Below are 16,388 nucleotides of genomic sequence, written 5' to 3'. Positions count from 1 at the left end.
AGACCGCCTGCTCCAACAAGAAAAAGCCGTCAACGAGTATTTGTATGACCGGGGTGCTAGGACAGCCTCTGCGGAGCTGGGAATTTTTTTGCCACGTTACTGGATGCTCATGCGCAATGCCTGTAGGCTCATGCGTCCTTTGGAGGAGGTGACAAACCTAGTCAGTCGCACCGAAGGCACCATCAGCGACATCATACCATTTGTTTTCTTCCTGGAGCATGCCCTGCGAAGAGTGCTGGATCAGGCCGTAGATGAGCGTGAAGAGGAAGAGTTGTGGTCACCATCAGAAACAGCCTTATCAGCATCGTGTCAGAAACCACCCTGATATAGTTCACTTTGCCCTCAGTCAAGATGGTGGATTATGTGTTTCCTGGTTGCCATCTCACTTCCTGTTTCTGTGTCAGAAACCACTCTGATATAGTTTACTTTGCCCTCAGTCAAGATGGTGGATTATGTGTTTCCTGGTTGCCACCTCACTTCCTGTTCCTTTTTAAACTGGCCAGACCTTCCTGTCTTTGCTAGAGTATTGTGTTTGGCTTTTAGTCTGCAATCCTCTTGCTGGAACTCACTCCTCCGTGTGTTCTGTGCCCTAGCGGTTCTCCCTGTTGCCGACCCGGACTGTCCTTGGACCTTCGTACCTGCTTGCCACCTGACCTGACCTTCTACTCGACTACCTTTCCTGCCAGCTTGCCGCCTGCCCTGACTTCTGCTAATCCTGACCTCGGTTCTCGTCTACAGACTCTGCCTCATCTGTGCAGGGCACAACAACGTGGGTTCTGCTACATCCGTACTATATATACTCTGCTCCCAAGTCCTGGCCATCGGATTCCAGTTATGTTGCACCAGTATCGTGACAGAATACTCTAGCCACTATGGATTCCGCCGGGACTGTAGAGACCCATATTAAGCAGTTGCATACTGCGGTATCTAGTATGCACGCGGAGTTGCAATCCTTAAAGAAGAAATACAATGCCTTTGAGAGCCAGACCAGCCCCAGCATTCAGTTTTATGGACAAACGATCCACGAACTCCGTGATACAGTGCAAGCACTGGCTGATCGCATAACACAGGTGGAGAATGCAGCTCCTGCACCATCTCCTACATCAACTCCTAAATTACCTCCATTCCGATTCAGCGGGGACCGTGACAAATTCAGAGGGGTTCATCAATCAGTGTCGCCTCTACTTTGACGCAAACTCCTCCCAGTTTTCTACTGATCGATCCAAAGTGCTATGCATCATTATGCTACTAACACACAAGGCTATCGCCTGGGCGAATCCGTTGATCGAAACCGGGGATGCCCGACTAAACAATCTGGAAGATTTCCTTGGGGCCATGAGCCAGATGTTCGATGACCCTAACCGAGGTGCTACAGCAGAGGCAGCCTTACTAGCCTTGCGTCAGGGCAGACGTCCCGTCACGGAATATGCTATGGACATTAAAAGATGGTCCGTCGACACTAACTGGAATGATGCAGCAAAATTATCTTTTTTCAAGAAAGGACTGTGTAGTTCCCTAAAAGACGAGCTGGCCCGTGCAGTGGCCCCCTTAGAGCTTGATGCTTTTATCAACCACTGCATCCGAGTTGATACACGACTAGCTGAACGATGGCCAGAAAAATGGGACACACTGAACTATACTACGAAGCAGGCACTTTCTTCATCTACCCCCACTTCAAAAGAATTTCCAAAAAGAATCTACAAGGAATCAGAAAGCGAGCCAATGCAAATAGACTCCATCTTAAAACGCAAAAATATTGATCGCAAGGAACATAGACTCTGAGAGAACTTATGTCTGTATTGTGGAAGAGCCAACCACTTTCTGATAAATTGTCCCAGACGTCCTCGAAAACTGGTGGCAGCCATTACAGACCCCGATCTCTCAGATGAAGACTCTGTGACATCTGAAGCGGAATCATTGGAACAAACAACCATCCGCTCCATCTCTTTAGTGGCCCCTCGTATTAAGAAGGAAAACAGAAACTCTCATTGTTTCCTCCCCATCAAATTTTCAATTAATTCCCAGTGGATATCCACCTCTGCTATGGTGGATTCGGGGGCTGGTGGCAATTTTATGGACTATTCCTTTGCAAGGAGACATGGGGAAAAGATTCATAAAAAACTCTCACCTATGATTATGGAAACAGTGGATGGTACCCCTTTAAATTCGAGCCCTGTAGATCAAGAAACAGAACCCCTCGACATCTGTATAACACCACAACATCACGAAGTTCTATTGTTTCTTTTGATCTCCTCTCCTCATTTTCCTGTTATCCTAGGCTTGCCCTGGTTACAGGCACAGAACCCCGACATCAACTGGGAGACCAAAGAGATAACGTTTCCAGGGAAGGATGCTGTGCCAACAAAACAGTCAGAACAAGGGGGAAAGCCACATCCCAGAACAATAAGGTGATGGAACTACCCCTCATATATCAGGATTTTATGGACGTTGGTGATAAACAAAAGGCAGACAAACTTCCCCCACATCGACCCTATGACTGTCCCATAGAATTGCTCCCTGGTGCTTCCATCCCCTTCGGGAATATCTACCCCTTGGCAGGTCCGGAACTGAAGGCCCTCAAGGAATATATAGAAGAGAATCTGGCTAAAGGGTTTATCCGCCCCTCCTCCTCACCAGCAGGGGCTCCCATATTCTTTGTCAAAAAGAAGGATGGGTCTCTAAGACCATGTATTGACTACCGCGAACTCAATAAAATCACAATTAAGAATCGCTACCCCCTACCACTAATCCCAGAATTATTGGAGAGAGTACGTCACGCCAACATTTTCTCAAAGTTAGACCTACGAGGCGCCTATAACTTGGTCTGTATCAGATCGGGAGATGAATGGAAGACAGCATTTAGATCACGGTACGGACACTACGAATACCTTGTCATGCCTTTTGGTCTTTGCAACGCTCCAGCCACCTTTCAACACCTGGCCAACGACATTTTCAGGGATCTTCTGGATGACATTCTGATCTTCTCTAACTCAACAGAAGAACATCAGCAACATGTAAGACTCGTTCTGGAACGTCTTAGGAAAAATAAATTATATATCAAACTTGAAAAGTGTGAGTTTCATCGAACTGAAATCCAATTTCTCGGCTACATAATATCACCCCAAGGGTTACACATGGACCCCAACAAGATTAGAGCTATAGTGGACTGGCTTGTCCCCAGTAACTTAAAAGAGGTCCAAAGCTTCATAGGCTTTGCCAATTTTTACAGACGCTTTATCAAAAAAATTTCAACAATAGTCACCCCAATTACACAACTAACCAGGAAAACAAAAAAGGAATTTGTTTGGTCACCTGAAGCACAAGAATCCTTTTGTTTATTAAAGACCAGGTTCACCACAGCCCCTGTATTGGTTCACCCCAACCCAGAACTGGCATTCATCGTGGAAGTAGATGTTTCAGATTCTGCTATAGGAGCCATTTTATCACAGAGAACAGGAGACAAGGGGTTGTTACATCCTTGCGCTTTTTTCTCCCAACGTCTATCTCCGGCTGAGAAACAAAGAACTACTGGCTATTATAGCAGCCTTTAAAGAATGGAGACATCACCTTCAAGGAGCCTCCCAGCCAATAATAGTTCTCACCGACCATCGCAACTTGGAGTTCGTTAGATCAGCCAAATGTCTATCTCCTCGCCAGGCCCGTTGGCCTTTTTTTTTAAAACCAATTCAACTTCATGATTTCATACAGGCCGGGTTCTCGGAATGGCAAGGCAGATGCCTTATGCAGAATTTTTTCCAATGATGCTGTGTCTACGACTCCACCTAAAACCATCATTCCAGAGTCTAGATTCGTGGGGGTATTTCTTAATAAAGACTTACTTGAAGAAATCAAAGAAGCCTATGTCACTGACTCCCTCCTGGCGGAACCACCCGATGATCTACAATTAATATACAAAAACAGGGTATCGACTCATGGACAACAGTTATATATACCCGAGGTTATAAGACTTAAGGTTCTAAGACTAGTCCATGACTCTAAGGTCGCAGGTCACAGGGGTGTGCAGAAGATTCTTTTGGTGGCCTAATTCTCGACAGGATGTGAAAAAATATGTCTTGTCATGTGATACCTGTGCTAGATGCAAGACTCCACGCTCTCTCCCAGTAGGGTTACTACAGCCCTTGCCGGTCCCCTCCCGTCCTTGGGGCTCCATTTCCATGGACTTTATTGTGGATCTACCTACATCCAAGGGACAGAATACAATCTTAGTAGTGGTAGACCGTCTCACTAAGGCTGCACACTTCATTGCATGTAAGGGCCTACCATCTGCTAAAGAAACTGCAGACCATATAATACAAAATGTGTTTCGTCTACATGGGGTGCCAGATGAAGTTGTCTCGGATCGTGGAGTACAGTTTACTTCAAAGTTCTGGCGCAGTTTTTGCACATCTTTGGAAATCGATATCAATCTATCAACCGCCTTTCATCCTCAGTCTAATGGACAGACCGAACGCACAAACCAGACTTTGGAACAATATCTTCGATGTTATATCTGTCACTTACAGGATGACTGGGTTGACCTTCTTCCAGTGGCTGAATTTTCTTACAATAATTCCCAAAATGCATTAACCAGACAGACCCCCTTCTTTGCAATTCTGGGGTACCATCCGAACATTCTCCCCAAATTTCCTGTTACTTCGCCTATACCAGCAGTGGCGGAAAGAATTTCCATACTTCAACAACATTTTCTACTACTAAGAGAGACCTTAGAGAGTGCTCAGGAGAATTATAAGAGGGCCGCTGATAAATTCCGTAGACCAGCACCAATGTTTAGAGTGGGCGACAAGGTATGGCTTTCTACAAGGAATTAAAAAATTAAGGTCCCCTCACCAAAGCTGGGACAGAAGTTTATTGGGCCCTACAAAATCATGGGCATAATCCGCCCAGTGGCCGTTCGACTTAAACTCCCACGATCCATGAGGATACATCCTGTCTTCCACGTGTCCTTACTTAAGGCTGCAGTACCCAATCCGTTTCCTGAACGTACCCTTCCTCCTCCCGAAGCATTCAAGATAGATGGACAGGAGCAGTTCGTGGTAGAAGAGATTCTGGACTCTAGGATTTTCAGGAATCAGCTACAGTACCTTATCAAACGGCAGGGGTACGGATCTGAAGAAAATTCCTGGGAACCAATAAACAACATCAATGCTCCTCGAATGATTAGACAATTCTATCAAACACATCCTGGAAGACCAAGTCAGGTCCCGTCCAGAGGCCGCTGTTGAGGTGGGAGTAATGTCAGAAACCACCCTGATATAGTTCACTTTGCCCTCAAGCTTGCCCTCAGTCAAGATGGTGGATTATGTGTTTCCTGGTTGCCATCTCACTTCCTGTTTCTGTGTCAGAAACCACTCTGATATAGTTTACTTTGCTCTCAAGTTTGCCCTCAGTCAAGATGGTGGAATATGTGTTTCCTGGTTGCCACCTCACTTCCTGTTCCTGTTCTTTTTTAAACTGGCCAGACCTTCCTGTCTTTGCTAGAGCATTGTGTTTGGCTTTTATTCTGCAATCCTCTTGCTGGAACTCACTCCTCCGTGTGTTCTGTGCCCTAGCGGTTCTCCCTGCTACCTCCTGTTGCCGACCCAAACTGTCCTTGGACCTTTGTTCTTGCTTGCCGCCTGACCTGACCTTCTGCTCGACTACCTTTCCTGCCAGCTTGCCGCCTGCCCTGACTTCTGCTAATCCTGACCTCGGTTCTCGTCTACAGACTCTGCCTCATCTGTGCAGGGCACAACATCGTGGGTTCTGCTACATCCGTACTATACAGTATATACTCTGCTCCCAAGTCCTGGCCATCGGATTCCAGTTCTGTTGCACCAGTATCGTGACACATCGCTTGCTGGACCTGCGGCAACGCTGGAAGAGGATTGTGAGGAAGAGGAGTCAGAGGAGGAATGTGGCTTTGAGGAGGAGGAGGAAGACCAACCACAACAGGAATCCCAGGGTGCTCGTTGTCACCTATCTGGTACCCGTGGTGTTGTACGTGGCTGGGGGGAAGAACATACCTTCAGTGAGATCACTGAGGACGAGGAACGGCATCCAACCTTGTGCAAATGGGGTCTTTTATGCTGTCGTGCCTGTTGAGGGACCCTCGTATAAAAAGGCTGAAGGAGAACGACCTGTACTGGGTGTCCAAGCTACTAGACCCCCGGTATAAGCAGAAAGTGCCTGAAATTTTACTGAATTACCGCAAGTCGGAAAGGATGCAGCAGTTCCAAAATAAATTAAAAAGTATGCTTTACACAGCGTATAAGGGTGATGTCACAGCACAACGGGAATCTACCAGGGGAAGAGGTGAAAGTAATCCTCCTCCTCCCACGACCACGCCGGCAAGGACAGGACGCTTTACAGACGTGTTGTTGATGGAGGACATGCAGACCTTTTTAAGTCCTACGCATCGCCACAGCCCTTCGGGGTCCACCCTCAGAGAATGACTCGACCGACAGGTAGCAGAATACTTCGCCTTAACTGCAGATATCGACACTCTGAGGATCGATGAACCCCTTGACTACTGGGTGTGCAGGCTTGACCTGTGGCCTGAGCTATCCCAATTTGCGATAGAACTTCTGGCCAGCCCCGATTCAAGTGTCCTGTCAGAAAAGACCTTCAGTGCAGCAGGAGGTATTGTCACTGAGAAGAGAAGTCGCCTAGGTCAAAAAAGTCTAGATTACCTTACCTTTATTAAGAAGAATGAGGGATGGATCCCGAAGGGACTGACAGTGGGCGATACATTTGACTAAAAAAGGCCTGATGAGATGAGCTGCCTTGGGCTAAAAATGGTCCACACGCTGCTGTATTTTATCTCTGAATGCCGGATGACTTGCGTGACTTATCCGCCACCAACTAGGGTTCAAGCCGCAATGTTTTAGGGCACTTTCTGCCTGGGAAACAAACATAAATTTTTCTGGCCGCTGCTACAGCACCTAATTTTTCAGGCATGTGTACATGCCTAATTTTTCTGGCCTCTGTTGCTGAACTGTGGCTTCAAAAACCAAATAAAAAAAAGGCACATACATGTGTCAATTCCCCTTCGTGATCGTTACCTTGTCGTGGTGAAGGGGCTTGCGTATCACAATGAAGCGACCACCTCTGAGTGTGTTGGCAATGGCAATGTTGGCACACCCCAGATGGTAAGGTCGTTGCTTCATTGTGAACAGACCAAAAGCGATCGGCTGGATAATTTTGCATAGAAAAAACATACATTTTCTTTGTGATCATCTAAGGTGATCATTAAAGCCTACTAGGCCAACAATGGGCCCACACTGCAGAATCATTGTTTTCTGGGTCACTTAACTGTCACTGAACTACCTCAGCACGACCATAGGCTTTGAAAAAACCCCATCGCATGCAATCTCCCAAACGTGCGCACGAGCACAGTCATCACTACACCAAGATTGACGCATAGAGGTATAAAATTTATGTTATGAGTGTGTCAACTATTGACAACTCTTTGCGGTTGTCTAAAATCTATTCCATAAACGTCCCCTGATAGGGGACATAACAGGGATTAAACTGATAAGAATAGAACAACATAACACACCACAACTATCTGGCGGCACATTAGATTGCACGTGCAGTGCCCCAAATTTGAAGTAGGAGGACCGACCAAGCATCTTTTTCCATCTCCCCATTCCTAAAATCGATGCCATATACACGTCCCCTGATAGGGGACGTAACAGGGATTAAACTGATAGGAATAGTACTACTTAGCACACCTTATAATAACGCAGAGAGAGGCAACGCAGAGAGAGGAGTCTGAAGAAGTGGAATCAGAGGAGGAAGGTGGCTTTGAGGAGGTGGAAGACCAACCACAGCAGGCGTCCCAGGGGGCTTGTTGTCACCTTTCGGGGACCCTTAGTGTTGTACGTGGCTGGGTGGAGGAAGAGACCTTCAATGACATCAGTGAGGACAAGGAACGGGACATGGCTAGCTTGGTATCCAACCTTGTGCAAATGGGGAGTTTGCGGTTGTGCAAATGGACTGTTGGCGGTTGTTTGCGGTGCGTTAAACAGGGAGTTTGGTCTGTTACTCTGAAGCGGGCGTAACCGTTACACTACCTGATCGATACAACATCATACCTGATGTTTTAAAGCACGTTATTCCAAACAATTTAGGGATCTTAGGTGATTTATGCCCTTTATGGATTAAAACCCGACTCTGCGTCAACTATATAATTTTCCATGGGAGTTTTGCCATGGATCCCCCTCCGGCATGCCACAGTCCAGGTGTTAGTCCCCTTGAAACAACTTTTCCATCACTATTGTGGCCAGAAAGAGTCCCTGTGGGTTCTAAATTTCGCCTGCCCATTGAAGTGAATGGCGGTTCGCCCGGTTCGCGAACATTTGCGAAAATTCACATTCGCCGGTCGCGAACGGAAAATTTTATGTTCATGATATCTCTATTCAACATCCCTATTGACACCTGACACTCGGCCGCCTCTAAATTCCTGTCCCTCTTTTCCTCCTTCGGCCTATCTCAGTGGTCTTCAGCTCCCTCCCACAGAGATGGCCACACTCTGGATCTGATCTTTACCCGCCTCTGCTCCCTATCTAATCTTTCTAATTCGCCTCTCCCCCTATCTGACCACAACCTACTCACCTTCTCTTCATTGGTCTCTTCTGCTGCTCCCCCGGTCCACACACTATCACACCCCCGCAGGAACCTTAAACATCTCGACTTTCGCTTGCTTTCTGACTCTCTTCTCCCACTCTCTACCATCTGTTCCCTCCAAGACCCAGATGCTGCTACCACCCTTCATAACACCACAATAAGTACAGCTCTGGACACTGTTGCCCCCCTCACACACAACAAAACCCGAAAAATTAACAGACAACCCTGGCACACCAACTTGACCAAAAAACTCAAACAAACTTCCAGGGCTGCAGAACGGCGATGGAAGAAATCCCATTCTAAGGATCACTTCACCGCATACAAGCAATCCCTCCTCATATTCAAATTCTCACTCGCTGATGCAAAACAGGCCTACTTCTCATCTCTCATATCTTCCCTGTCCCACAGCCCTAAACAACTTTTTAGCACGTTTAACTCCCTTCTCCGTTCCGCCTCTTCTCAGCTGAGGTCTTTGCCAAATATTTCAAACAAATGATAGTCAACATCAGAGAAAGCTTTACTACACAGTCCCCACAGACCCTCTACACAACTGCTCAGTCCTCTTCTCCCTAAACCCGCTTCTCCACCATTACAGAAGAAAAACTTTCCACTCTACTCTCCAAAATTCATCTGACCACCTGTGCACTTGACCCAATCCCATCCCACCTCATCCCTAGCCTCACCACAGTGTTTATCCCAGCCCTAACTCATCTCTTAAACCTATCATTAACTTCTGGTGTCTTCCCCTCTGCTTTTAAACATGCTACCATTACACCCATCCTCAAAAAGACTTCCGTTGACCCATCTGCTTTGTCCAGTTATCGCCCCATATAACTTATTTTGTATGCCTCAAAGCTACTTGAACAACATGTCCATTCAGAACTGTCCTCTCACCTCTCCTCCTGCTCCCTCTTCGACCACCTACAATCTGGCTTCTGATCCCACCACTCGACCGAGACTGCCCTTACCAAAGTCACCAATGACCTACTGATAGCCAAAACCAAGAAACAATACTCTGTCGTCTCTATCTACACTTTTGGCCTGGGACAGCTCATAGAGTCCCATGGCTTTCAGTATCACTCCTACACTGACGACACACAAATCTACCTCTCTGGTCCAGACATCACCACCTTACTATCAAGAATCCCACAATGTTTATCTTCTATATCATCCTTCTTCGCCTCTCGCTTTCTAAAACTTAACATGGATAAGACAGAATTCATAATCTTTCCCCCATCTTGTTCAAACCCCCCAACAGACCTATCTATCACAATCAATGGCTGCACACTCTAACCGGTCAACAAAGTCTGCTGCCTTGGAGTGACCTTGGATTCTGCCCTTTCCTTCCGACCGCACATCCAAGCCCTTTCCACCACCTGCCGCCTCCAACTCAAAAACATCTCCCGCATCTGTGCTTTCCTTAACTTTGAATCTGCGAAAATGCTTGTACATGCCTTCTTCATCTCCCGCCTAGACTACTGCAACATTCTCCTCTGTGGCCTTCCATCTAGCACTCTCGCACCCCTCCAATCTATCCTCAACTCTGCTGCCCGACTAATCCACCTCTCACCCTATTACTCCTCTGCCTCTCCCCTCTGCCAATCCCTTCACTGACTCCCCTTTGCCCAACAAATTCACTTCAAAGTACTAACAAATACATACAAGGCCGTCCATAACCTATCCCCTCCCTACATCTCTGAGCTACTTCCCCGATACATCCCCACACGCACTCTCCGATCCTCACAAGACCTCCTTCTCTCCTCTCCTCTGATCGCCTCTTCCCACAATCGACTCCAAGATTTCTCCCCTGCATCCCCCATACTCTGGAACTTGCTACCCCAACATATCAGACTCTTACCTACAGTGGAATCCTTCAAAAGAAACCTGAAAACCCACCTCTTCAGACAAGCCTACAACCAGTGACCCTGCTGCCTCTATACCACCATGACCAACTTCACCCGCACCTACTGTGTCCTTCTCCCATACCATGTCGATTGTAAGCCCTCACGGGCAGGGCCCTCTCTCCTTCTGCACCAGTTTGTAACTCGTCTTGTTTATGATTAGTGCAATTGTCTGTATTATGTATGTGCACCCCTTATCATATGTACAGTGCTATGGAATGAATGGCACTTTAATAATAAATAATAATAATAATACATACCTTTTTTGAAAGGCCCCAGAGGCTGCAACACCTAAGCAAGAGGCATCACTAACCAAACATTGCCATCAAGACCAAGGAACTCTCCAAACAAGTAAGGGACAATGTTTTTGAGAAGTACAAGTCAGGGTTAGGATATAAAAAAAATATCCAAACCTTTGAGAATTCCCAGGAGCACCATCAAATCTATCATAACCAAATGGAAAGAACATGGCAAGGGCAAGGAGGGCATTAATCAGAGAGGCAGCACTGGGTCCTAAGGTAACCTTGGAGAAGCTGCAGAGTTCCACAGCAGAGACTGGAGTATCTGTACATAGGATGACAATAAGACGTACGCTCCATGGAGTTGGGCTTTATGGCAGAGTGGCCAGAAGAAAGCCATTACTTTCAGCTAAAAGCAAAAAGGTACGTTGTGAGTTTGCGAAATGGCATATGAGAGACTCCCAAAATGTATGGAGGAAGGTGCTCTGGTGTGATGAGACAAAAATTGAACTTTTCGGCCATCAAAGAAAACGCTATGTCTGGCGCAAACCCAACACATCACATTACCCAAAGAACACCATGGGGGTGGCAGTATCATGCTGTGGGGATGTTTTTCAGCAGCCGGGACTGGGAAACTGCCCACAGTTGAGGGAAAGATGGATGGTGCTAAATACAGGGATATTCTTGAGCAAAACCTGTACCACTCTGTGCATGATTTGAGGCTAGGACGGAGGTTCACCTTGCAGTAGGACAATGACCCCAAACACACTGCTAAAGCAAGACTTCAGTGGTTTAAGGGGAAACATGTAAATGTGTTGGAATGGCCTAGTCAAAGCCCAGATCTCAATCCAATAGAAAATCTGTGGTCAGACTTAAAGATTGCTGTTCACAAGCGCAAACCATCCGACTTGAAGGAACTGGAGCAGTTTTGCAAGGAGGAATGGGCAAATACCCCAGTGGTAAGATGTGGCAAGCTCATAAAGACTTATCCAAAGCGACTTGGAGCTGTGATTGCCGCAAAAGGTGGCTCTACAGTCCCCGTTTTGCTTTCTCTTTTAAGTATAGTCCGGTTGCGACGGCAATAAAACGGGCCATTTATGATAATTGGGACCTTCTCAAGGGGGACTCATCCCTGAACAGTTTGTCCGACCAAAGACCCTTAGTTACATTTAGGAAGTGCCCCACCCTCAAGGATAAGCTGGTCAGAAGCGTGTACAGTGAACCACAGGAAGTGACCTGGCTTAGGAAACCTAGAGGTAATTTTAGGTGCAGTCACTGTTCTTTTTGTACACTAAATACATGTAGCAAAAGGGTAGAGGTAGGAGGAATTAATCACACTGTACGAGATTTCATTAACTGTCGTACACCCTATGTGGTGTACGTTGTTTTTTGTCCCTGTAAACGCTTCTACATCGGCAAGACTATCCGCCCCTTATTTGAGCGGATTCGCGAACATGTGGGTTCCATACGATCAGGCAGAGGTTGCCCACGCTTAATTGAGCATGTCCGCACTGCCCATGATGCCCATCCACGGTGCCTCTCCTTTGCAGGAATAGAACATGTCCGACCTATCCCAAGGGGTGGGGACCGACATCGCCTGCTCCTGCAGAGGGAGGCAAGGTGGATCATGCTTACTGAGGCCATGGGAGCTGCAGGGTTAAACGAGAGGAACGATATGTCAGTGTTCGTATGAGCTATCCCTCTGTGCACTTAATCCTACTTAGCCCCTAATGTATATTGCTTTAACACCATATATGCATATTTTGCGCTCTATTATCATTCCAGCACTCATAATGTTTGACTTCACAGTAATTGCACTGCATCCCCTTTCTTTTCCTCTTTTTTACCTGAGGTGTAATTGAGCAGTCTTTTTCCTGCTTCACTTGTTTTTACAATGTCACTAATCAGCGGTGCACAGCTGTGGCTAATAGTACAGGCCACATTCAGCCCGCCCTTTATAAAGCGCAAGTCTGCGCCATGACGTTGACAGCGGCCAGAAGAAGTGCGCCTGCCGCGCGAAACGGCCGTAGCCGCTACTACTTGCCACAGTGTGTCTGCCCCTGGATCCGATGTAACGCTTTCTTCCTTGAAGTACAAATAAAGCCGCAACATTATCACAGCTTCCGTGAGTGCCGCAAACTTTGTTTCTTTCTCTACCTGTAATATATGCTCTACAGTCGTGGCCAAAAGTTTTGAGAATGACACAAATATTAGTTTTCACAAAGTTTGATGCTAATCTGCTTTTAGATCTTTGTTTCAGTTGTTTCTGTGATGTAGTGAAATATAATTACACGCACTTAATACGTTTCAAAGGCTTTTATCGACAATTACATGACATTTATGCAAAGAGTCAGTGTTTGCAGTGTTGGCCCTTCTTTTTCAGGACCTCTACAATTCGACTGGGCATGCTCTCAATCAACTTCTGGGCCAATTCCTAACTGATAGCAACCCATTCTTTCATAATCACTTCTTGGAGTTTGTCAGAATTAGTGGGTTTTTGTTTGTCCACCCGCCCCTTGAGGATTGACCACAAGTTCTCAATGGGATTAAGATCTGGGGAGTTTCCAGGGCATGGACCCAAAATGTCAACGTTTTGGTCCCCGAGCCACTTAGTTATCACTTTTGCCTTATGGCACGGTGCTCCATCGTGCTGGAAAATGCATTGTTCTTCACCAAACTGTTGTTGGATTGTTGGAAGAAGTTGCTGTAGGAGGGTGTTTTGGTACCATTCTTTATTCATGGCTGTGTTTTTGGGCAAAATTGTGAGTGAGCTCACTCCCTTGGATGAGAAGCAACCCCACACATGAATGGTCTCAGGATGCTTTACTGTTGGCATGACACAGGACTGATGGTAGCGCCCACCTTTTCTTCTCCGGACAAGCCATTTTCCAGATGCCCCAAACAATCGGAAAGAGGCTTCATTGGAGAATATGACTTCGCCCCAGTCCTCAGCAGTCCATTCACCAAACTTTCTGCAGAAGATCAATCTGTCCCTGATGTTTTTTTTGGAGAGAAGTGGCTTCTTTGCTGCCCTTCTTGACACCAGGCCATCTTCCAAAAGTCTTCACCTCACTGTGCGTGCAGATGCGCTCACACCTGCCTGCTGCCATTCCTGAGCAAGCTCTGCACTGGTGGCACTCCGATCCCGCAGCTGAATTCTCTTTAGGAGACGATCCTGGCGCTTGCTGGACTTTCTTGGACGCCCTGAAGCCTTCTTAACAAGAATTGAACCTCTTTCCTTGAAGTTCTTGATGATCCTCTAAATTGTTGATTGAGGTGCAATCTTAGTAGCCACAATATCCTTGCCTGTGAAGCCATGTTTATGCAACGCAATGATGGCTGCACGCGTTTCTTTGCAGGTCACCATGGTTAACAATGGAAGAACAATGATTTCAAGCAACACCCTCCTTTTAACATATCAAGTCTACCATTTTAACCCAATCAGCCTGACATAATGATCTCCAGCCTTGTGCTCGTCAACATTCTCACCTGAGTTAACAAGACGATTACTGAAATGATCTCAGCAGGTCCTTTAATGACAGCAATGTAATGCAGTGGAAAGGTTTTTTTTTGGGATTAAGTTAATTTTCATGGCAAAGAAGGACTATGCAATTCATCTGATCACTCTTCATAACATTCTGGAGTATGTGCAAATTGCTATTATAAAAACTTAAGCAGCAACTTTTCCAATTTCCAATATTTATGTAATTCTCAAAACTTTTGGCCACAACTGTACAAAGTATCGACTTTAGGGGGGTGAATAGTTATGCACATTGACTTGCTTCACAATAAACAAAAAAAAAAATCCTCTTTAAAGTTGTGGGCATGTTCTGTATATTAAATGATAAAAATCCTAAAAAAACACATGTTAATTCTAGGTTGTGAGGCACCAAAATACGAAAAAAGTCAAGGGGGTGAATACTTTTGCAAGGCATTGTATCATAGTGACTATTGTTGAGAGAATCAAAGTATTCGAAGTGAACTTCGTTCCGCAACACGGGCGGCTTCCGTTTTTTGCGGATCTGCGGTTTGCGGACTGCAAAAAACGGCTTGGTTGTGTGCATGAGGCCTAAGTCACAGATGCCACAATCAGCATTAAATGTGGCATCTCAGGGATTAAATGACTGGGGGGTGGCACAATTGCCTATCCCCGTCATTTCGACCGATCCATACAATGGAAAGCGATTTGTGAAAAAGTAATTTGTAACTAATCAAATTTCTTGTCGAAGTTCGATGAAGCAACCAAATCGAATTTTTCGAAACTTCGCTCATCTCTAATAACAACATATCAAAGGTTTTGATCAGTGGGGTGCCAAGACCCCCGACGATCGCTAAAATGAAGATTTCTGTCCCTGCTTGCTGCTGAAGTTAAAAATGAAGATGGCCTAATAGACTTATTATTGAGGCTGTCTTCATTTCTGCCTTCATCAGCGAGGAGAGACAGTGCTAAGCTAAGGATTTAACATAGTAACATATGGGAACATTTATCAAACTGGTGTAAAGTAGAACTGGCTTAGTTGCCTATAGCAACCAATCAGATTCCACCTTTCATTTTTGACAGCTCCTTTCAAATGAAAGGTGGAATCTGATTGGTTGCTATTGGCATCTAAGCTAGTTCTACTTTACACTAGTTTGATAAATGACCCCAATAGTTTTTAAGGCTGCAAAAAGACCTCTGTCTATCCAGCTCAGCCTATTAGGCTACAATAATACTAGAAGCCTAGTAATCATCCTACAATACTAGAAGCAAATTTTCCTCATTTTAGGGGGAAAAACCTTTTTTCTTAAATTTCTGCATGCTTAGTTAATCTTTAACTGTAATTCTGAAATATTTACTGTCTGGTATGTCAAACTGTGAATCAAACCAGCCCTTTAGTTTAAAATGGTTGTCTCACTTCAGCAAATGGTATTTATCATGTACTGAAAGTTAAAGGGAGTCTGTCACCTCCATATGGTCATATACAGTGCTTACATGGCTCTGTAGCACACCGATACAGAATTGTAACGGTACCTTTGTTCTTTTCTTTAGACTTGCACTAGCAGGAAAAACGAAGTCTAATTCATATGCAAATGAGCACTCGCAAGTGCCCAGGGGCGGCGTTCAGTGTGTAGGTGCCCAGGCTGCTCTGCCTTCTTTTCACTTTACTCCTCCCCAGCCTCTTCCTTTGCCTGCCCTCCAAGTCCGGACCTATCGATGAGGCAAGAGAATTGGAGGGCGGGAAAAGGCAGAGGCTGGGGAGGAGTAAAGTGAAAAGAAGGCAGGGCAGCCTGGGCACCTACACACTGAACGCCGCCCCTGGGCACTTGCGAGTGCTCATTTGCATATGAATTAAACTTCGTTATTCCTGCTGGTGCAAGTCTAAAGACAAAGACAAAGGTATCGTTAAAATCCTGTATAGGTGTGCTACAGAGCCATGTAAGCGCTGTATATGGCCATATGGAGGTGACAGACCTCTTTAATACAAGCCACTTACTAATGTATTGTCATTGTCCATATTACTTCCTTTGCTGGCTTGATTCATTTTGCAATTAGTGATGTCGCGAACATAAAATTTTCCGTTCGCGAACGCCGAACGCAAATTTCTGCAAATGTTCGCGAACGGGCGAACCGGGCGAACCG

At 45.9% G+C, this 16,388-nt stretch overlaps 1 long non-coding RNA gene across 1 annotated transcript; it reads right to left on the bottom strand.

Annotated features, from left to right (window-relative positions):
• Positions 1-426: 426 nt before the first annotated feature.
• LOC120999921 lies at positions 427-857 on the bottom strand. The gene is made up of 3 exons (XR_005778683.1): positions 767-857; positions 660-665; positions 427-495 (listed from the first exon to the last, which is right to left on the bottom strand). It is a non-coding gene; the product is annotated as an uncharacterized LOC120999921 (long non-coding RNA).
• Between the last annotated feature and the right edge of the window lie 15,531 nt (positions 858-16,388).

The sequence above is a fragment of the Bufo bufo genome, chromosome 4 (assembly GCF_905171765.1).
Source record: "Bufo bufo chromosome 4, aBufBuf1.1, whole genome shotgun sequence".
Taxonomy (NCBI): Eukaryota; Metazoa; Chordata; class Amphibia; order Anura; family Bufonidae; genus Bufo; species Bufo bufo.
The sequence above is the reverse complement of the archived record's forward strand: the minus strand, read 5'-3'. Positions and strand labels throughout refer to the sequence as shown.